This window comes from Lagopus muta, chromosome 8 (assembly GCF_023343835.1).
Source record: "Lagopus muta isolate bLagMut1 chromosome 8, bLagMut1 primary, whole genome shotgun sequence".
NCBI classification, from domain to species: Eukaryota; Metazoa; Chordata; class Aves; order Galliformes; family Phasianidae; genus Lagopus; species Lagopus muta.
Genome location: NC_064440.1, coordinates 8,593,037 through 8,614,881, shown reverse-complemented (window position 1 = coordinate 8,614,881; position 21,845 = coordinate 8,593,037). Strand labels below are relative to the sequence as shown.

The 21,845-nt window shown below is 42.3% G+C and overlaps 1 protein-coding gene and 1 long non-coding RNA gene across 2 annotated transcripts in view; one reads left to right on the top strand and one right to left on the bottom strand.

Moving 5' to 3' along the window:
* The window catches only part of LOC125696701 (protein mono-ADP-ribosyltransferase PARP14-like), a 43,811-nt gene that overhangs the window by 21,236 nt on the left and 730 nt on the right, over window positions 1-21,845 (bottom strand). The window lies entirely within an intron of this gene.
* On the top strand, window positions 2,941-7,019 carry LOC125696703 (uncharacterized). The gene is made up of 3 exons (XR_007378474.1): window positions 2,941-3,006; window positions 3,447-3,611; window positions 4,347-7,019. It is a non-coding gene; the product is annotated as an uncharacterized LOC125696703 (long non-coding RNA).

Genomic DNA, 21,845 nt, shown 5'->3' with positions numbered 1-21,845 from the left:
CTAGCATTTTTTCAAAGGTGCTGTGATATAACTTGATAATGGTAATATGCAAGGGCTGCTCCAGAAGTTGGCCCATGACATCAGGGATGGATGTTGGTGGCATGACAGAAGAGTCTGAACCTTCCCAACAGTATTCCATTACATTTTGTTGCCCTGTGACAGATGGCAGCAGAGGTGTAGTCTTTCAAAACAGCACCTGATATGGAAGTGTGTAATAAGCAATGGTGTGTCATTGAACTCCTTCATGGTCTGAAACCATTTCCCCTTTTCCTATCACAATAGACCAAAAGAGTCTGTCCCCTGTTTTTTTATCACCTCCCTTTCGATATTGAAAGGCCGCTATCAGGTCTAACCAAAGCCTTCTCCAAGTTTAACAGCCCCAGCTTTCAGCCCATCCTTATAGAGGAGGTGTTCCATCCCTAGGAACACTTTTTTGTGGCCCTCCTTTGGATGTCCTCCAACAGGTCCAAGTCTCTCCTACTCTCCTGGGTAACTAGTGATAGAACTAGAGGGAATGGCCTCGAGTTGTGTCAGAGAATGCCCAGGTAGGAGTTGAGTCACTGTCCCTGGAAGTGTTCAAGAAATGCGTAGACTTGATAGTAAGGAACACGATTTATGGAGTGACACTGGTAGCAGATGGACAGTTGTGGTACTTTATTTGCCACTCAGGAGAGGAAGAAGTATTTTGTATGGTATATGCTCGGTGAACTGAAGAAAAGCTTATTCTTCATCCTCCTCTGATTTTCCTGCTTTTTCAATCCTAGCTTTAAGGTCTTCCCTTAAGCAGTCTCAACAATGTTGTGGATGCAGGGTTGTGCAGTGATGTCAGACAACTACAAGTGCATGAGAGCCCTGAAGTTCAATACGAGCTTATTAAGTGAGGCTCTGGGCTGAATTTCTATCTGCCCTCAATCTGTAGAACTGCAGCTGTTTCCTGTGGTGCTAATGTCTCTGTTCTCTGTACATGTGAAGGCCCACTGCTGTAAAATAGGCATTACATTCAGAGCAGACCTTGCAGTTTGGAGCTCAGAGAGACAAGGCCCAGGATCTCAAAATATGAAGTTAGCACTGTGTGGAAAAGGTGTTTGGACTAGGTCACCTCCATGCACTGCTTTCAACCAAAATCTTTTTATCATGCAATTCTTCTGCAGTCATTCTCAGCCGTTCCTTACAACAAATTAATTCTGGCTGTGTATGACAGGACTCATTTTTTTACCACAAGACATTTCAGAAATGTCCTTTGGTTTCAAATCTGAAATTTATCAATTTTGTCCAGACTTTTCATCCTTATGACTCCATCTCATAGGTCACTCACATTCACAAAGTACTTGGATTCTTGTCTGTTTTTCTGTATCTGGGGTGAGACCTTGCTCTGGAATACAAGCTCTGGAGCCCAAGAAATCAACAACTATTAAAAGAAATGATTTCAACTCAAGGGCCAGTTTTTCACTGATATAAACCTGTCATTTATTTCAATGTACAGTAGTTTGAGATCAAAACAGCAAATTTTCTTTAAGGTAGTGAGGCAACAGTTTTTCTGGCTTTCTTACTCGGAGTTAGTGGCTTAGGTAATGGGGTTTGTTGCTATTTGGAACATAATAGGCAAGCATTCATTCTCTGTACAGCCAGCATATAAAGGGTGCGATAGCCACACACAGTGCAGACTCCATCATTGTAAATTACTTAGTAGTCCACGTAATGGACACCTGGCTACTGGACTAAAAAATGCACTTGATAATACAGGCAGATGGGTCATGAATAGGTTTTCCATTTATATATAAATGAATATATCCACTAGAGACTGAAAGCTGAACAGACCAGCTTTTCCAGCCAGAGGAGGGGAAGATGAAATACTGTTACAATATGCTCTTCTATTTTGGATGTCTTCCTTCAGTGCCAAGGTGGCATTTTGTGACAGTGAATAGTTATTATGGACACAACGCAGTGCCAGGACTGGGCAATTCTGTTCTTTTAGCTGAGGGCTTATACCGGTGGTGAATATGTGTAAAAAATCCTGCATTGAAAGTAAGTTTGGAATTTTGAGCAAGGTTTAATGGTTGCAGAATCCTCCCTGTCTGAACTAGAGACTAGGAAATCTTCTGTTTGCTTGAGGAGCAACATGCCGTTCTGGGAGCTGGAGCCTCAGCTGACAATTCAACAGAGATTTCCTGTTATTAATCTGTCAGTTAGGATATGGATCTCATTCTGACCACTGACATCAGAGTAGGGGTGTGTTGGCTGAGTATCAGCAGCTGCAAGGAATGCAGATGATGAACCTTCTCCTCGCCAACAAATGTCAAATCCCTAAACATTTCACACAGTTAATATCTATTTGCCAGCTAGCAAACACTGTGAGCAGCAAAGCATAGATTTGAGCTCAGGTTCTTTCCTTCCTCGAATAACACGTGTAGCGAGATGGGACGGCCTGTTTCCATCGCATGTCTTTCCATTTGCGTTTCAACCTTACAATAAGAGAACTCTTCCCCCTGTTAATTACCTTAGCTGGATTTTGCCTGGATTCTCACGAAATATTCTTCTCTTGTCTGCATTCTTCCATCTACTCTCTCATGTTGGTCTCATTTGTGTGCAAATGTCACAGGTTAAATGAAGACATCTTTGTAAAGCACAACCTTTAGGAGGTTTGTTGCAGAGGAAAGGATGCTGTGGGACTAACTCAGTGATGTAGCATTTGGCCCCACAGGTCCTAAATAAATGGTTAATTTTTGTAATGGAATTTTATAGGAGGTTTCTTTGGCAGATACTTTTATTTGTGTGTGTTTTTACTTTCTGCGTGTAGCAGAAATGCTCAGTCACAGCTTGAAGCAGTGATTGAGCACCTGGTGGGAAGGCAGGGCCAACCCAGAGTAGCTCAGGTGCATGCAATGCAGCTGAATGACCAGAAAGTTTGGAGCCAGGATCCACCCCTTCTCAGACCTCATTTAAGGGTTGGCAGTGGAGGCGAGGGCTTCTTTTTAGAGTTCCTTGTGTAGCTGAGGTTTTCTGAGGGTGAGTAGGTTCTTTTCTTTGTTTCTGTAGCTGCTGTAATTAGGTAGATCTTTGCATGTTGTGACCTGATGCCTTGCTGCTCTGCTGTTATTGCTGTGCTTTCTATTGTGCTATACTTAGGTGCTGTTGGATCTTTAAAATTGAAAGTTTGTAATCAGTTACTTTGAATTATCCTTGAAGATCCTGGGAGTTGATAAGCCTGTAAAAGTTTCATTGAAATGAGGGTAGAGGTGTTTTCTTAAAAAAAAAAAAAAGTACTATAATACTTCACATGTGCTTTTAACTAGAGATCACCAAGTGCTCTAGAATGGTGAGTGCTAGAGGGCAAACGCCTTCTGCTTCAGGAAAATAATCCTGTTCCCACAGAAGAATGCAGTCATGGGAAGCTGCCGCTTATGGGTGAAGCACTTTATGAAGATTTGCTCTTCGTATATTTGCAGTTCTAGCTCCAAGAAAAAGGATAACAACTTCTCATGGATGGAGGTGTATTAAAGGGACCTGGGTTATGGACCAAGGCAGTAACGTTCTGTAAATGAAGATGTGAGAACCATCTTTAGGCTGGTGATTCTTTTCTTGCCGTTTATCTTTTTCTCCCTGACTTCCAGGTGAGCCTTTCTACATAGACTTATTTATTTCTTTGTATTATGCATAAAAACCCTATTTTAAGTCAGAATGTGTGAAGCTACCTGCTGTAGAATGAAGCCTTTGCTTGAAAAGGTTGACAGGTGATGTGCATATCTTAGCCTCTAGTTCAGTGGTTTTACAGTGTCTGTGGAGATAACATCTCATTCACATGGACAGAATTGAGGTGATAAGCAGACTGAAATTTGCTCTTTGAAAATATGTAAGATTTGTTCTCATGATGTGACAAACATCTAGCCAGTAAGAAAAGCCTTAATGGGGTATTTCTGTGTACTACATACACTTGAGTACAACTGTAGTGAGTTTCCTCAAGGTAGGAATCATACCTGCTAAATCATAATAATTTCTGATGCATAACATACTAAAGAAAATACTGTGGTCATAATGGGGTTTGGAAGCTATGTATGTGTTACGAGAAGCTAGACTGTTAGGTTTATTTTTTCACTTGGTTTAACCTGCTGCCCTATGGTCCTCTTCTCAGTAGAGACTGAGGCAGGCTATACTTTCTCCCTCAGTGGACAACTCATTTCACCTATGTGTACACTAACAACTCAGTTCTACCTACTGTTCTTTAGTAATGGTAAGCAAACCAAACACTATTCAATAATAGAGGCTGAGTAGGTCCCTGCAAATGGGAAGCTGCATGCACTGTGTTTGAGAGTTCCTTGCTAGAGCTAATCTTGTTGAAACATTTTCAGATGTGTTTGGGATTGTGAATGGCTGCCAAAGGCGGAACTTGCAACAGGGGAAGTCTTAGATGAGGCTGAAGTGGTGGAACAGCTAAGAAGCTCTGCACTGCCTTTTGATTGTGGTGGTCTCTGGGTGTGGGAGAACATTAACAGTTTTTTTTATCCTCTGAACTTCTGCTGATCAGTACAATCCAGATCTCAGCAGAGAAAGAAGGGAACTTGGACAATTTTCTGACTGCACTAGGAATCCTCTCCTCCATGGAATCCTGGATAACTCTTATCCACTCTTCAATTTTAGTCTTAATGGTTATGTATCTGTTCTTCCTGCCTCTCTAGATAAACTAGTGAAGCATGAATGGATGCTAGAATCCTACAGTTTCAGATGGAAAATGTCAAATTCTACTTTTCAGTTTGTTGTCACTTTAATGTAGCTTCCTTCACTTGAGCTGTATGAACTCAGTGCAGCCTCTTTCTACTGTATCCATTCTGTCTTCAAGTCAGATTAAGATTGCTAGCTAGCATACTTATGATGTTGTGTAGCTTTAAAAAAATCATTGTGAAACACTCGATGACACGTGCATTTCATTTGGATAGAATAAATACAGGAATAAAAATCAAATAAAACAGTGTAAAGTGGCAATATTTGGGATTGGAAACTTTTATCTGGTCCAGTGATAGAAGAGAAGAATGGGCAGCCTTTGAAGTATTTTGGACTGAAAAGGGAAATATTATCCTGCAGCCTTTGATTTAAAAACTCTGGATCCATCACCCTGTGCAGTAAAGAAAGCCATCAGATTGCAAGTAGACAGTAGAATTGGGAGGCTGTTTTAGGTCCAAGGCAAGACAACCTTGCACTAAGAACAGAGAAATCAGGGAAAATTAATTATTGTCATTCTGATATAATGCTACTTGATCCAGTAAATGGGGGAAGATTGATTTCAAATATTTACTGGGTGGAAAAAAATCTCAAATCATGAGAATGACGGACTTTGTACTGGGGGGGAAAAAGCAAAATTCAGAGCTCAGACATCGAGTTCTTTCTTGAAACTTGAGCAGGTGCCTTTATTTTTTTCCTACATCCACCAGCTCTTTTAGGAGTAGGTGGACTTATATTTAGGTAATCATGTTTTCGTGGGTTTTCTTAGGTGAAGAGCCTTGTTTAGGGATGGCACTTTGCATGTTACGTTGTTGCAATGTGTGATTTCACACAGCAGTCTGTTCCACTCCGTGGTCAGTTGAACACATCTGCATAGAAACATAGAATCCCGAGGTTGGAAAGGACTTGCATGACTGTCTAGTCTAACCATTCTCCTATCACCATTACTATCCATGAAGCTACTAGCTGCGTCTTGCCCTGGGGAGTGTGTAGTTCATTGGCTGTGCCATGCAATCATATCACAAAAGCCTTGGGATTGTTGTTGTTTAATCTGCCTTTAATGAAGCCTGCCAGATCAGCTTATGCTGCTTGTCACTGTTTTCTGGCCTGGCTGCCTGAGCCTTGGCAAATATTTCTGCTTTTAAAACAAGGAAAGTACTGACCTTCATTTTGGAGTGTTGACTGAAATTGAAATCTATGGGATGCTCAAACAGAAATCCACCTTTGATCTGTGTCCTGTGTGTGCTAGGCTAGGTGCAGTCAGATTGGTTTCAATTCTCACAGTGACCATTTCCTTGGCTGACCTCAGGCAAGGTCCATGCTGGGACTGAGATCAGGACCTACCTACTCTCTAGGGTAGGCTGGTGTTCAGGAACCATCGCTAGTGGAGTTGATTATTGAATCTTTGAGTACTGAAGTTGCCTTCTGTCTCTTTCCCAGTCATCCTTTGTGAGAAAGGGTAGGTGAAGGCAGTGAATTCAAGATAATGGGTATGTTTGATTTTGATCTGGGGAGAGTATTTTCTTGTAACCCAGATAAGGATACCAAGTTCATGGATGGATGGCAAGATTTCTTTCTCGGTATTCCCCATTAGCAAAGTTAGACAGCTCTCTGATAATGTGGTGGCTTTTGTGAGTGCCATCCCTATGAGTTACTGAAGCATAGAAGTCTAGACAAGGGCATCTGCAGGTCATGCAGTTTGAAACTGACACCCTGACCCCCTGCCTGTTTCTCTGTGAATCTGTCTCTCCCTTTATTTTCTGCTAAGATTTTTTTTCCCTGTCCAAATCACATCAATCCAAGTAGACAGAAAAAGGGCCTTTTCTTGGTAAGAGGACTATGGGAGGAAAGAGACATGTATCAAAAGCAGCATATCTGATAAATGGTCAATATCCTGGAATTATATGTTGCTTTTCTATGTAAAAGCCTAGCATGAAATGAATTGAGATGACATGTAAAATAAAGATGTATCTGGAGTAAGGAATGCAGTTTTGTACAAGCATTTCTACTGATGCTTCTCTCCATCTTTGAGCAAAGCCATTTGTAATGTTTTATTTGTAATACTGTTATTTTTCATAGGGCTGATATAATGTCATGGGAAAAGATATGGGAAATGTATAATAAATACTGCTGGTATACTGTTTTAGATAGCCACTGTAAGTCTGCCTTTCTCAACTGTAAGGTAGCTATCATGTTCAGTGATGTGCCAAACAACATCCAGGTCACAGTAGCTGAATTCCATGTATTCTGAGCTTATTCTCTGAGAGACCATCACTGTACAACCTGAGCTGTCAAGTGAAGCTTGTACTCCTGGGTTGAGATGACTCGTTGCTGGAAGGAAACAACAATTCACAAGCTACAGCTGCATCTGTGTGCTTGATGCCTGCTGTAAATGCAAACCTGCCTTTTGTTAGTCTAACTGACTTCTCAGCAGTATCTCAGCCAAGTCACCTGTGAGATCAGTATCATGGTTTTTTGTTTTTTTCAGGTTTCAATATTCACATCAAAACATCATGTAGTGTATGGGGCATTAAAGTGTTAATGCCCCAATTCCAGGCCTATCCCTGTACATTACAGAAGTCATGGGATCTGGCCCTGCCGGGTGGGGGGGCACCCTCTTACTGCCTTGCAGTGGGTGCTGGAGGTGCTTTCCTGGCCGTTCCAAGCTTTTCAGGTTTTACTTGTTCCTGGGAACTCTCTCTCCCATCTTGTCTGATTTATTAGTCTCAGTTTTAATTAAATTGTATTATATTGTTATCTTGTATTCCAGTATCATAGTAAAATAAGTTTTCCTCCATAGACTGTTGCTGCTGTTCTTTTCCTCCCTTCCTTCCTTCCCATTTTGTGGGACTGGGGTGGGGGGGAAAGGTGGAGGCTTACTGCCCCCCTGTCACAAGCGTAGATTGATCTATTCAACTCCGTGACAGATTTTGGTGGAGAATGCAGGCATAGCTGCTTTTTAGTTTTAGAATGAAATCTCTCTCTCTGCTCTTAGAGAGCTTTGTTAAGGAGCATTATCAGTAGTTCAGGTTTCTGTGCTGGAAAAACTGACCTTGAAAGACTAGGCGTACTGCCAGTATTCTGGGATATTTGTAAACTGAGCACTACTTAGTCTGGATAGTGCCTTTTTCTTTTTTTTCTTCCCCTCCTCTTGTTAGCTTCAATTCATTAACCCCTTTTTAGCAGGCACCAGTGATGAACCCACTCTTTATCATGGGGGCGTTGTGTAAAGGATTAAAAGCAATGGTGTTACTGGCAACCTACTGGCCAACAATCAATGTCATAATTACTTGTTGTGGAATTGTGTTCATATATAAGGGATAGTAGAATATATTGGACTGTGTGGATTTGATGGCCTGACACATCAGAACCGCTGAAACATAAGGCACTGGTGGATACTGGTGCACAGTGCACTCTGCCCTCAAGTCGTGAAGGAACAGAATCAATCCATATTTCTGGAGTGACCGGGGGCTCTCAAGAATTGACTGTGGAGGCTGAGATAAGCCTCACTGGTAAGGACTGGCAAAAGCATCCTATTGTGTCAGGCCCAGGGGCTCCATGTATTCTAGGTATTGATTATCTCAGAAGGGGGCATTTCAAGGATCCTAAGGGCCTTTGGAATAGCTGCTGTGGACACAGACAACATTAAGCAGCTGTCTGTTTTGCCTGGCCTGTCAGAAGATCTGTCTGTTGTGGGATTGCTACAAGTAAAAGAGCAACAGGTACTGATTGCTACAAAAATCAGAAATCTGTGTAGCTTGAAATTCCCAGGTAACTAAAGAAATTTTAGGATAAGAAATGCAAGTGGTGTAATGTTCCTGCTTAGGCTAATTTAATGGAAGTATGCCGGTAGTAGTGAGATGCCTAATGCCCCTTCACCTTAATATATGCTTGATAAAGCAGCAAGTGATCACAAATTAAGTATTTGCATAGGTAAGTGAAGATGGATCCAAGTTCATGCTGCTTCTGTGGTGAGCTGGGAAGACTACCTCAAGGATAGAGCTGTACTCATTTTCCTGTCTTTGTTTCAACTGGGATGGAATTGGGTTTTTTCAGAGTATCTGGTACACTGGTAAGTTTTGGCTCTAGAAGAAAAATGGTGTTGATAACACACTGATATTTACATTTGCTGCAAAGCAGCATTGTACAAGCCAAGGCCATTCTTATGAAAGGGCCCAAGGAGCTGGGAGGGAACAGAGTTGGGAGAGCTGACTGAAACTGGACAAAGGGATATTCCATATTGTATGACATGTGGAAGGAGTTCTGAAGGGGAAGAGTTAATTGGGCTCTCTTCTGCTGCTTGAAGGGCTTGCTGGGTATAGGTTAAGGGGTGGTGAGCAATTACTTTGTGTATCACTTTTATGAATTTGTTATATACATTCATATATAAAAATACTTGTTATCCTTTTACTATTCTCTATCTAAGTAGATAGGTATGTCTCAACCCATGAGTTCTACTTTTTTTTTTTTTCTGTTTCTCTCACCCAGCCTCCTGGGAGGTGAGGGGAGTGAGCCAGCAACTATGTGGTGCTTAGCTACCAGCCATGTTAAACCATAGCACTTGCCCAGTGATTTTTTTCAAACTGAAGTCACTGATTTTTTGAGTAAACAGTTATTTCTGATTTCTTAACCATCTGACTTGTGATTTCTCTTGCCACTAAAGATGCTATCTGCAGGTGTGGCTGGCAGGAGACACAGCCCCTACCTGTTTCACAGTGTTCACTGTCTGTCACATGATCACCAGTTCATGTCTTCAGCTGCTGGCTTAGAAGGCCAAGCCTTTCTCAGCTTGCACGGCCCCAGTGCCAGGGACCCCATTTTCCATCTCTCAGATAAAATCATGGAATGGTCTACATTGAAAAGGACCATAAAAATCATCTAGTTTCTGCCCCCTGCTATGTGCAGAGTCACCAGCTGCCAGACCAGGCTGCCCAGAGCCACATCCAGCCTGGCCTTGAATGCCTGCAGTGATGGGGTATCCACAGCCTCCTTGGGCTGTTCCAGTGCTTCACCACCCTCTGTGCTGAAGAACTTCCTCCTGATATCTAACCTAGGCCTCCCCTGTCTTAGTTTAAAACCATTTCTCCTTATCCTATCACTATCCACTTTCATAAAAGATAGGATCTGATAGATCTGTTCTCCATACCATGGCTGTGGGTAGGTTTGTCTCCTCGAGCTGAGAGGAAAGCCGTATAGGCAGCAATTTGCTGGTTTAGGTTTTGCTCCACTGCATGCCATGCCTCACTGACTTGTACAGCTCTTTTCAGGCACTTCCTCAAGTTTTAATGTGGCACCACTTCATAATATGTAATAAGCAGCACTGAGGCTGATAGTTCAGTTTTGAACAGAGTAGATGTAGTGAGATCCCTGTTGCTGGAAGAATAAATAGGCTGAAAAATCCTCTGTGCTTCAATATGCAGTATTGACTGCTGCACTGTGTCATAATGTTAGCTGAAGCCTGCCTTCCTTCTCAGTTCCCACACAGTAACACTTTCTTTGAGGTGAAAACCAACTGCCTGTCGTTTCTGCAGAAACCACTCCCAGCTGAGACAGGTGCCTCCAGGGGCAGTAAAGGGAATAGAAATGAGAGGCAGGTGTGCATGGTTGTCATCATCTTGCAGCATCCCTGCAACGTTGCAAATTCAGTCACATGTTTCTGGGTTTATGTTAAGTTTGTAGATTTGGACTGTATGACTGGCACCTTCTCTTGGCATGTTAATTCTGTCTGCCTCTCACTTCTACAGAGCTGGTTGTGCAGATGGAGGTACAGAAATGCTCTGCATCGGCAGTGAAGTGACCACATCTGTTAAGGAAGTTTTGAGCTCTAGGAGTCGCTGTGCATGGGAGGATTGAAAGGGTGAGAATTTCCCCCTTTTATTAACTCTGCTTTTCTGAAAGAAGTCAGCAAAAACAGGTATGGAAATAATTCCTTCTGGAGAGGGGTATTCTGGGATGATTTGTCAGCTAGTGATTCTGTTCTTTTTGGATAGAAGCACATGTTGCTTGGCAAAATGTGTAATTAAAGGTCAGGATGTTTTGAGAAGGAATTAAGTCCTAGGATTAGTTAGCTGATGATAGAGTCATTTCTTTAATGTACTTTAATGTCACTGAAGGCAAGTATGGATTTGCATTTCTGAAGTCCTTTTGCACTTTTTTTTTTAAATGGAGTTGACTGATTTTTTTTTTCCTTCAAGAGCAGTAAAATGATGTTCATACAGGGCTTAATGTGGCCAAAGCTACAGGTTAACACACTGGAAATATCTTCATTCTGCCATCTCTCTGCTGCTCTATGGGGAAAGCAGGCTGACGTGGTTATTAAATCTGGCAGCTGTGTTGTGTGCACATAGGAATTGAGCAGAGTACAGCATATAGAAAACCAGTGGCTTCCTTTCACTGCTACGAGGCTTGAAAGGCAGACTAAAGAGCTTTCTCCTTTTGTAATCACCAGTTGCTGGAACAGAATGCAAATACTACAAATACAGTGGCAAACGTAAGTATTCTTTGCTCGTGCAGTGCTTTCAGATTGCTAATGGGGGATTTCTATCTTGGTGTTCTGGTTGAAAAAGCAGAGGGTTGAAAGCTGAAGCCATCCTGATAGTGAATGGTTCACTGCAGTTTTGTTTTGGCTTTCAGTGGAGGAGCTGCTGATGGGAAGGGATGTGTGAATGTTTTGCAAAAAAAAAAAAAAAAAAAAAATAGTTTGCAGTTGTTTGTTAAATAAAATCACTTTCGTTTGCTATGGAAGGGCTCTGTCTTTGGGGCGATGACCAGGCAGCCTCTGTTGTTGTGTTTTGTGACTTAGAAACTTGCTAAAGATACACTGTAGCCCCAGTGATATTCTCCATTCAGCAGCAGTGTATTAGGGCAGCGACTACCATGGCAGCTCCTGTGATGTCTACACAGTACTTGGAATCTGTGACTGGATCAAGTCCAAAGGAAACCTAGCTCAACCTTGTGATCTGTGAGACTTAACTGCCCAGGATGATACAGCTTTTAAGCCTCACACTTTCAACTGTCCCCAGCTGTAAACTGAAACCTAATCAAGTCTTAATTGCCTGGTGTAAAAGCTGAGAGTCATTTAAAGAGAAATTAGAAACTCTACCTGTTAACTTTCCTCTGTTACATTTGCAGATTTATCTTCTCATGCCTTTAATTTTGTCTTTGTTTTAACTTTGCATATTAGTAGTGTTGCACTGCTGTCTATGTGCATCGATACATAGTGAAGTTTTCCTGAATGAGCATGAGTCAGTTCATTTTGCCTGATGTTTGTGTTGCAATCCGGAATTCTCAGAAGAGATAATGTTATTCTAGGAAACTGTTACAGAGAGATGAAATAAATTTGTTGAAATATTAATAGGATGTGAGGGGACATTCTTATTCCTAGGAGTACAGACTGCAGGTGATGGATTTTATTTCTTTTTTTTTTTACCTCCAAACTGTCTTGTCATACTTTCAGCTCTGGTTATAATTAATGTTAGTGTTATTACCTCAGCTTGTGCAGTGTTGACTGGAGTCAGGTTCGAGTGCTGATGCACAGTGAAGTCAATTTTAATTAAGCATTACAGTGATGTTTCCTGTCTTTATGGAATATGGTTGAACTTTTCATAACTTGCAGGTGAGGATGTCTTTCCCCCTCTGTGGAATACTTGAAATGCTGAAATCAAGTACGACAAGTATGTAAGGTTAATATGTAAGAGTACAAGATTGTCTGTATGAAGTTCCAAAGTTCAGCTAGCCCAGTATCCTATGTCTAACAGCAGCCAACAGCAAACGCTTATTTAGGAAACATCAAACAAGACAAACTTGTAGTGTACATTTCACAAGACATCCTTCTGTCCTTGAAAAAGCTGCAGTTCAGTGCCTGGCTCAGCCTTAAAGAGCTCCCTGTGTTTAGCAGCCTTCATATATGTTGTAACTCTTCTTCAACATCTGTAGATTTAACTGAGCATAAAATCCTGTGGTATGTTAATTGCAAATTGCTTGAAGATATGAAGATGTTCCTTAGTTCATTTTGAGTCTTCTATCTAATGTCTTTGTGTGACATACAGTGTGTGACATTTCATAGAAAAAAGGTATAAATTAATCCCTTGTTTATGTAACAACCAGAATTGGTCACCCTCATGGTAGAACAGTCAAGGAGAAAGAAACTTGCTCACTGAGTGTTGCTTGTTTACTGGATAAGTATGTAATGTAGGATATACAGATATCTTGGACTTAGTCCTGCTTCTGGGTGGTGTTTTTGGTTCTCTGTAACATTTAAAAACAGAACAGATATTTTTATTGTGGTCATTTTCTGAGGAAAAAAAAATATTCAAAGAGAACAATATTTTAAAACGAGCCTGACCTGAGAGACCTAAACCAATATTCTAATCACCTTCCTCTTTCGGAGCAAAATAATTGAGATTAAGCAATAGTATGTGATTTTCATATAGTGAAGCTAGCAGCAGCATATTGAGACCTACTTTAATTCTGAATGTCTTTATCTTTTTACTGTATGGTTTATAAATGTTTTGCTGTGCTCTTCAGTTCTTGGAATCTCCAGTATTACTGGCACATAGGTGTTGATGGGATTTTTTTTTCTGTTTAGAGATGTGTTTCAATACTTTCTGAATAGTTCAGTAGTGGAGGATAAAGCATTGCTAAGAAAAATGTCCATGCTTCACTCATCACTAAGTATTGAGAGTTCTGAGCTGTTTCCAGTTGTCTGCTCTGGAGCCAATACTAAAATATCTGCCAAGAGGTGCTCAGTGTGACTGCAGTGCTAAGCAGCTAATGTGCTGTAAGCATCAGCTGCTGCCCCTGTACAGACACTTAGTGAATCTCTACATGGCTCTGTATATGGAATGTAGATGCCCTAATTACTCGTTTGTTGTATACACACAGAGACACTGTATAGAATATGAGTGGCTGATGTGTATACCCAGATTTCTTTTTTTTTTTCTTGTAATTTTTTTCTTTTATAAAGCCACTGTAAAACTGATTCATTAAGGTATATAAGATGAAATATCTGTAAAAGGATAAGATGGGACTTGAAATTCTGGATACCTCCTATGGCATTATTGGAAATGCAGTAAATGAATTGATGACTTGTTCTTAAATCTTATTCACAGATACTTCTGCAAATTGAAGATAGCTCTTTCAATATTTTTTTCCAGTTGCAAAATTACATTCCTGCTAATCTACACATGAACTGTGAAAACACGAGGGTTACCCCAAAAGTAATGGCAAGGTAATGGCTGTTTTAGTGAGGATCTCACGTGGATCGACTGCAACAAGGGATCTTGGCAGAGAGGTGAACAGAACCAACCCCCTAAGCTGCGGTGCTTGGTCAACGCGGCAGCCCCCACAACCCTCCCGGCAGGCAGGAGCCGTGCCTGAGCCGGAGCGGAGCTGGGAGTGATGGCAGCCAACCCTTTGCCTGTATAAAAGCAGCTCCTTTTAGGGAGCGCAGCAACACAGGAGCGCCACTAGCAGGCTGTGCAAACAGGGCGTGCTTATCAGACAGGCAGTTAGCACAGGCAGTTCTCACGGGGCGGGGTGGGGGTGGCGAGCAGGGAGGGGTCCTCTCCTCTCTTCCCCTTTTCTCTCTCCCCTCCTCTCTACTCCTTTGAAAACTCTAAGATGTGCTGCTGCCTCTTATAATTACCGTGGTGGGCACCTGACACAGCAGCTGGGCTGAGGCAGCAACCCAGACTAAAGGGGGACAGCCTTTGTGGGCATCCTGAGGGGGGAATGGGCAGTCCAGACTGACTGTGGGGATCTCTGGTGTCTGGAGTTCCCCCTGGGTCCTGAGGGAGGGGAGAGCTGTTGTGAGTGTGGGTATGTTTATGTGTGCTGAGGGAACTGACAGGTGATTGCTGAACTGCTCTCTGTCATCTTTGACAGGTCTTAGAGAAAAGAAGAGGTACCTGAAGACTGGAGGATAGCCAGTGTCACTACAGAAAGGCAAGGAGGAGGATCTGGGAAACTACAGGCCAGTCAGTCTCACCTCCGTTCCTGGGAAAGTGACAGAACAGCTTGTTCAGGTTGCACCTCCAAGCGATTGGAAGAGAAGGTTATCAGGAGCAGGATGTATCGGGATCAGCATGGATTCACCAAGGGGAAATCATGCTCAACCAACCTCATAGCCTTCTGTGATGGCATCTCTGGCTGGCTAGATGTGGGGAGACCTGTGGATATTGTCTATGTTGATGTCAGCAAGGCTTTTGATACTGTCGCCCACATCATCCTGATAGTGACACTGAGAAAGTGTGGGATAGATATGTGGGCAGTGATGTGGGCTGAGAACTGGCTGAGCTCCAAGGGTGGTGATCAGTGGTGCAGAGTCCAACTGCAGACCTGTGACTAGCAGTGTTCCCCAGGGGGTCAGTGATGGATCTCGTCTTGTTCAATATCTTCATCAATGACCTTGGTGAGGAGATAGTGTCCGCTCTCAGCAAGTATGCTGATGATACAGAGCTGGGAGGAGTGGCTGACACACCTGATGGCTGTGCTGCCATTCAGCAAGACCTGGATAGGCTGGAGAGCTGGGCAGTAAGAAACCAGATGGGGTTTAATAAAAGCAGATGTAGAGTCCTGCACCTGGGAAGAAATAACTGCAATTATCAGTACAGGTTGTTGCATGACCTAGAGAGGAGCTCTGTGGAAGACCTGGGGCTCCTAGTGGACCAAAGGTTGGCCATGAGGCAGCAGTATGCCCTTGTGGCCAAGAGTACCAATGGAATCCTGAGGTGCATTAAAAGAAGCATGGCCAGCACATCAAGAGAGGTGATCCTCCCCCTCTGCTCTGCCACGGTGAGGCCTTACCTGGAGTGGACAGGGGAAATGGCTGTTAACTGGAGCATAGGAAGTCCTGTGCCAACATGTGAAAGATGGAGGGTGGTGGAGCACTGGAATGGGCTAACCAGAGAGGCTGTGGAGTCTCCTCTGGAGGTATACCTGTGCAGTCTGCTGTAGGAATCCTGCTTTTGCAGGGGGGTTGGACGCAATCTTTAGAGGGCTCTTCCAACCCCTAGGATTCTGTGATTGTAGACATAAGGGGTGACAGTGATATTTGAATTGCATGAGGTGTAAGGCTTCTTCCCAGGTGATGTTTGAAGTTTCTGAGACCAAATTGAGATCATTTTGGATTTTGCAATAGAACCTATGTATCCAGTATTCTTGTGATGTGTATCTGTGTGCATTTGTTAATAAAGTCTTCATGAGTTTGAATGATCTCCATACTTGCACTCAATATCATCTTGAAGAAAATCTGACTATACTAATTCTGACATAGGGCTGTTTCACAATATGTACTTACTGCTGTTGAAGTATTATTGCTGAAGCTTAGACTTTTCTGCATTGCAGTCCTTATCAACCAATTTGCCATTACAAATTAGTAAATTAGTTGAGAACTGGCATGTTGTGGATTCCCACCTGTGGCACACACCACCACTTGCAGAAGTTGCCACTACTCAAATGTGTGAGATTGAGATGTGCAAGACCGTGTAGCATTTGTCTTGACAAACGTGACTTTGAATGCTAAGCAGAGGACCATCATGCAGTAGTGCAAAGAGTCTCTGTGCGGTGATTGTCTTCTCTTTCTGTGTTTTGATAGGACTGTATGCTGGCTGGGACCTGCTGGACTTCTTGGCATTTCCTCCATATTGCCTTCACATGTGAAATGGTAGTTATGGGCCTCCTAGATTGTTGAACAAGTGGAATTTTTATTTGAAAATTTGGACCTAATTTTCATTATAATTTGCTCATTCTATGCATTGTGCAGCTCCTTTTTTTGCAAATTAGTCTTGAAATAGAAATTTATCTCCATATGCTCTCAGTGCACAAGCAACATTAAAGACACAGTGTCTACATTTTGAGTATGTGCATTATGCTGGATATATCCTTACAGCAACTTTTCTCCTAAGAATTGCTCAGATCTCCTCAGAGAGGAACGCCCTTAAAGCAGTGGTGTTCAGAGAGTATATTGGTTCTGTACAGGTTGTTTACAATTTAGTGGTCTGCCAAAGAATTCTTGGGAAGTTTTATTTTCCAAAATGTGGCTCAGTGCCCTGCTATGCTCTTGAAATTCAACCGATGAGTTACTGCTGTGGTGATGCATATAGGTACTTTATTCAATCACTGATTACTTTATGAAGTCCTTTAGACTTATAAATAATAAAAGTCAATGCGATTTTTTGTTGTTTGCAGATGCTGAAAACTATTATAAGTTGCGTGAACAGTAACATCCATATGTGATAGAATTAACACTTGAAATTGCTTAAAGTTTCCTTGTACAGTTAAACCTTAAAATAGCTTTATTGCTGGAGAGAGGGAAAAAAAGCAGGCAGAATACTACTTAATTTATCCTAGTTATTGTGCTTTTGTCAGTATGGCTGGAATTGGATTCCTTTAGGATGAACTTAAACTAGAAGACAAACTCTCAGGGTCTCATCAGAGCATGAATCAGTTCTGACTGTAATGCATAGCAGAACTGAAAAACAAAACCAGACCACAGCAACAAAAAGACACCTGTACAATTGAATATAGGCATTGTCTAAAAGACATTGCTGGAGCTCTGAAACTAATCATTAGTGCAATAATCATAGGATGTTATTCTTTCTTACAAATATCAAAGGTAGATCTGTCTGCAATCAGGTGAAAATGACCTGTCTCAAACTATGATCATCCTATTGGCAATGATAGCTAAGACTTCAGTTTGTCATTTACTTTCTGTTATTCATTTAGCTGTAAGAATGAAGAAACTGCAACTCTGATGTGACTTTTGACTCTGGATGTTAGAAAAACATCAGCAAATTGTTCCTGCCAAACGTGCAGAGTCTTTGCTCTCAGAAGCTATAAAATGTCTTAAGACAGACTCTTTAAACTCTATTGAGTCAGTGGGAAATCTCACTGCAAAATTTAAGAAGCCTGATTACAGTGCCCTCGTTACTTGAGTCTTGCAAGCCAGACAGTTCACAGGAAAGGGACAAAGAAGAGGTCTAAAAGGATTACATTACTTTTTAATTGCTCTTTGTTATGCCTGAGGGAATACATCCTATCTTTAGAAAGACTTTATCATTCTGCGAAGGTTCAGCTGAAGATGTACTTGTGTTGCACAACAGGTAATAGCACTGTGGCTTTGAGATGCCTGTTCTTGCCCATGGTTTAAGCGGACTTAGGAGAAGGACAAAGGTCTTGAGACATCTTGTATTTACTGAAAGGCTCTTTAAAGGTGAGTAACCCAGCTACTCTATTTCAGGGCACAAACAGCTTGAGCAGCAGGACAGGGTGAATGTTGTGAGGTTCAAGAAAAGTGCAAGATTTTGCACCATGGTTGTGCTAACTCTTGCTATCATTATGTGCCAGGGGATGAAAGGATTGTGCATGGCCCTGTGAAAAGGATTTGGAGGTACTGCTGTACAGCAAGCTGAATGTGAGCCAGCAATGTGTCCTCACAGCACAGAAAGCCAACTGTGTTCTGGGCTGCATCAAAAGAAGCATGGCCAGCAGGGAAAGGGAGGTGGTCCTGCCCCTCTGTGCTGGTGAGACCTCATTTGGAGTCCTGCATCCACATGCGGAATCCTCAGTGCAGGAGAGACACGAACCTGTTGAAGCACATCCAGAGAAGGGCCACAGAAACAATCCGAGGGATGGAATACCTCTACTGCAAGGACAGGCTGAGAGAGCTGGGGTTGTTAAGCCTGGAAAAGAGAAAGCTCTGAGGTGACCTGATAGCAGCCTTTCAGTATCTAAAGTGGAGCAATGGGAAATAAGGGGACAGACTCTTTGGCAGGGTCTGTTGTGATAGGAGAAGGGGAAATAGTTTCAAACTAACAGATGGATGTAGATTGGATATGAGAAAAAGGTGTTTTAAAATAAGGGTGGTGAGGCACTGGAACAGGTTATCCAGAGAGGTGGTGGATGCACCCCATTCCTGGGGACTTTCAAGGTCAGGCTGAACTGGGATCTGAACAACCTAACCTAGCTGTGGGTATTTGTGTTCATTGCAGGGGAGCTTGGAAGTTCCCTTCCAACTCAAATGATTCCCCTGCCAATCTATGCACTTGTCTTCCCAATAATAGTTCTTATGGAGTAATTAGCATAGATAATCATCCTCCAGAATAACAGCTATGTTCTATTGGTTTTATTTCTCTACTTTTCCAGAGTTCAGGTCTCTAGAGAAGAGCAAGAAACAAATAGGAAGAATGATAGGGTGACACTAGAAGGAGAAATCATTGCTGTTCTTCAGTATCAAACTATAGATGAAAAGGGTACAGTCTTCTCTTGTGACTTTTCTATAAAACTACCTGAGCTCAAGTAGGTGTCATTGGAGTGAACTACTGATCTGAACTACAGCTCTGAGAACGGTTTCTCTGCTTTGAAGTGCAAATAAGGCTGGGGCATGCCCTTCACAATGAGTATCTCTATGGTAAGTAGGCAATGAATACTATCATAATATGTCCAAACAAACCTTTAAGAGCTAGGTTACTGATTAAGGCAGCAACATATTCTAAAAGTTTCTGGGCAGAAGTTGATCTAATGTACATGACTGTTAAAGACCTGAACGCTGTGGAGTATTATATATTCATGCAGAGTGGGAGCAGACCTTGCTGGATAACCTGCTGGTGCCAACAAGATCCATTTTAAGAACAGAATCATTTATATTTATTTAAAGAGCTGTACTAAAATATTAAAATAAACTTCTCATGATACTGTACTAGAATACGTTCCTCTGTAAATGCACTTTGGAGTGCTTGCCCCAAACTAGCAATGCCAGTTAATTTGAATACCAGAAGCATGCATAAACGTTGTCTGAACTTTCTCTCAGTGCCTAATCCGAGCCCAGCTGCGCTGCCCTGGGTCTGGGTGTTACCTTACCTTCTCCTATTCCTCTAGCAGGCTGTTACTTTGTATTTTGATAGAGTTCAACAGCAAATTCTGCTGACAACAACCGTTACATTTTAACATCTTTCCCAACACGTGCCAGACAGTGCAAAAAAAAACACAACCAAAAAACAAAAGGCTTTTGAATTTCATGCCACTCCAGTGGATTCTGCTATTTTTTTTAAATATCAAATTAAGACTGTAGAGTTACATGATTTCACTGGCCCCTTGTTTGTGATTGCCCTTGAGCAGTGAAGGTCAGCATATTTGTTGCTGCAATTCTTATTTTTCTTAAAAAACAAAAGCATTTATGTGGATTTCACGTAGTAATGGCATTCACAATCAATGATTTTGTGATTTTCATATCCTCTAAAGAGAATTGATATTGTCAGTGAACACGTGCTCAATGTTGCCGTTTGCAGGTAGAAGACAGGAGGGTGATGATCACTGAGCATAAAGGATGCTGATGTATTCACACAACATTGTTTTGAAAATAATATAAGAATTGCCATAAGCTAAGATTTAGAAATGCATAACATCCTTTATCTTAAGTTGGATAACAATGTTTAACAAAACTTTTTACAGTTTTGTAGGTGTCAAATCCGGAGATCTTTCTGCATGTGTTTCTGTCTCTCCGGAGGTAATTGTGCCACCATTTAGGAAACACCTGCTACTTTGCAACTTTGGTTTGTTTGTACAGATTTGTGCATTGCTTTTGCATCACAGATTCCAGTGGGTTTGTAATAATTACCACTTCTGGAATCGTGCTCCGTGCTATAAAGATACATTGTGCTTAAAGGAAGAAAAACAGTTTGCATAGGGCGAAGAGCCTTATATACAGCCTATACTTTTAAATGGCACTTAGAAAACATTTTTTTTTTTTTTCTGTAAACAGGTAAGGTATAGGATAACTTGTCAAGGAAGTTTCTATAATTTTTGGCCTTAATGCTAGATAAGATCAAGGTAAGGGGGAACCAAAAAGGGCTTTGGGCTAAGGGAATCACCAGAGGCTTCTAACAGTTTGGTTAGCTACCATTGACCCCAGGGTGCTTGCAGCCTTCAGTATAGCTTGACCCTTATTCTGAAGGGTTAAGCATCCTCTCATTTGGCCCTAGAGAGAGGCCTGTACATAAACACAGTATGCAGTGCAGCTCCCAGGCAGATGCAGCAGTTTCTGCTGCAGCTCATGCTTGTTATTGAGCAGGTGTCCCTGTCAGGGAAGAAGCTGTGACCCAAAAAGAGACCCTACAGGAAGACCAAGTGAAATGTGGCTCTGTTACTAATTGATACAGGACCCTTGTAATGCAGAACAGCAAAAGGGCTGAGTACTGAATGCTTCCTTCACTCAGCTTTTTACTTTGCAAGACTGCCCTCTAGAAATTATCTCAATGGCAGTAAACAGGGAAGAGGAAAAGTAAACCTCTTCAGTGTTTCTTTATACACAGTGATGTTGCTCTAGTAAAATGCTTTCTGGTGCAAGCCTTCCTTTACCACTTATTTTACAAACGCACAGAAAGTTCAGCTGTTATGTACGAGACTCCCAGCTAGAGTCATTGCTGCTGCTGCTACACGCTGTTTCGGCTTCGGTGGGGGCCACATATACTCTGTATCCACTGTTGGTATCTTCCATAGTCCTTGTTTGCCGCACTGCTACAGTGAGAAAGCATGCAGCTGGGGGCAGAAGGAAGGGAGCTGAGCAAACGCTGCAGAGCGCAGCCATCAGGTGAGCATTTCAGCCCATCTGTGTGAATGAGGTACAAAACAGAAGCAGCTCTGCAAAGTGAGAGCGTCCTGAGCTGACAGATCGATGGCATCCTGCGTACAGCTGCCAGCTTGTTTCACCCTTCCTCTTGGTAAAGATATTTCTGAGCTCAGAAAGGGTTTGTGCTGTAGGGGCAGATGGGAGGGGTCACAGGGAAAAATTCCTTAAAAAGATATAAAAATATTTTAAAATTAAGTCGGTGGGGATCTATAAGTCAGGAAGGACTGCGTAATGTGTATATGACTGTTAAAAGCAATGCTGAATGGAAGGAGCAACTTCCACAGGCAGCTCTGCCTGGTGTGGGGCTGTGAGCTGAGATCACCTGTGGGGTGGTGCTATCCTGAGGGGCTGGGCGGCCACACCTGTGAGCGGGGCCGTGACCTGCAGGTGACCCCGGCCGTGACCTTCAGATGACCCCGGGCCGGCGGCCGTTAGGAAGAAAGGGCGGGAACGTCGAGGGGGAGAGAGAGAGAGCGGCGGGAAGAAAAGCGCGGGAAGCGACAGC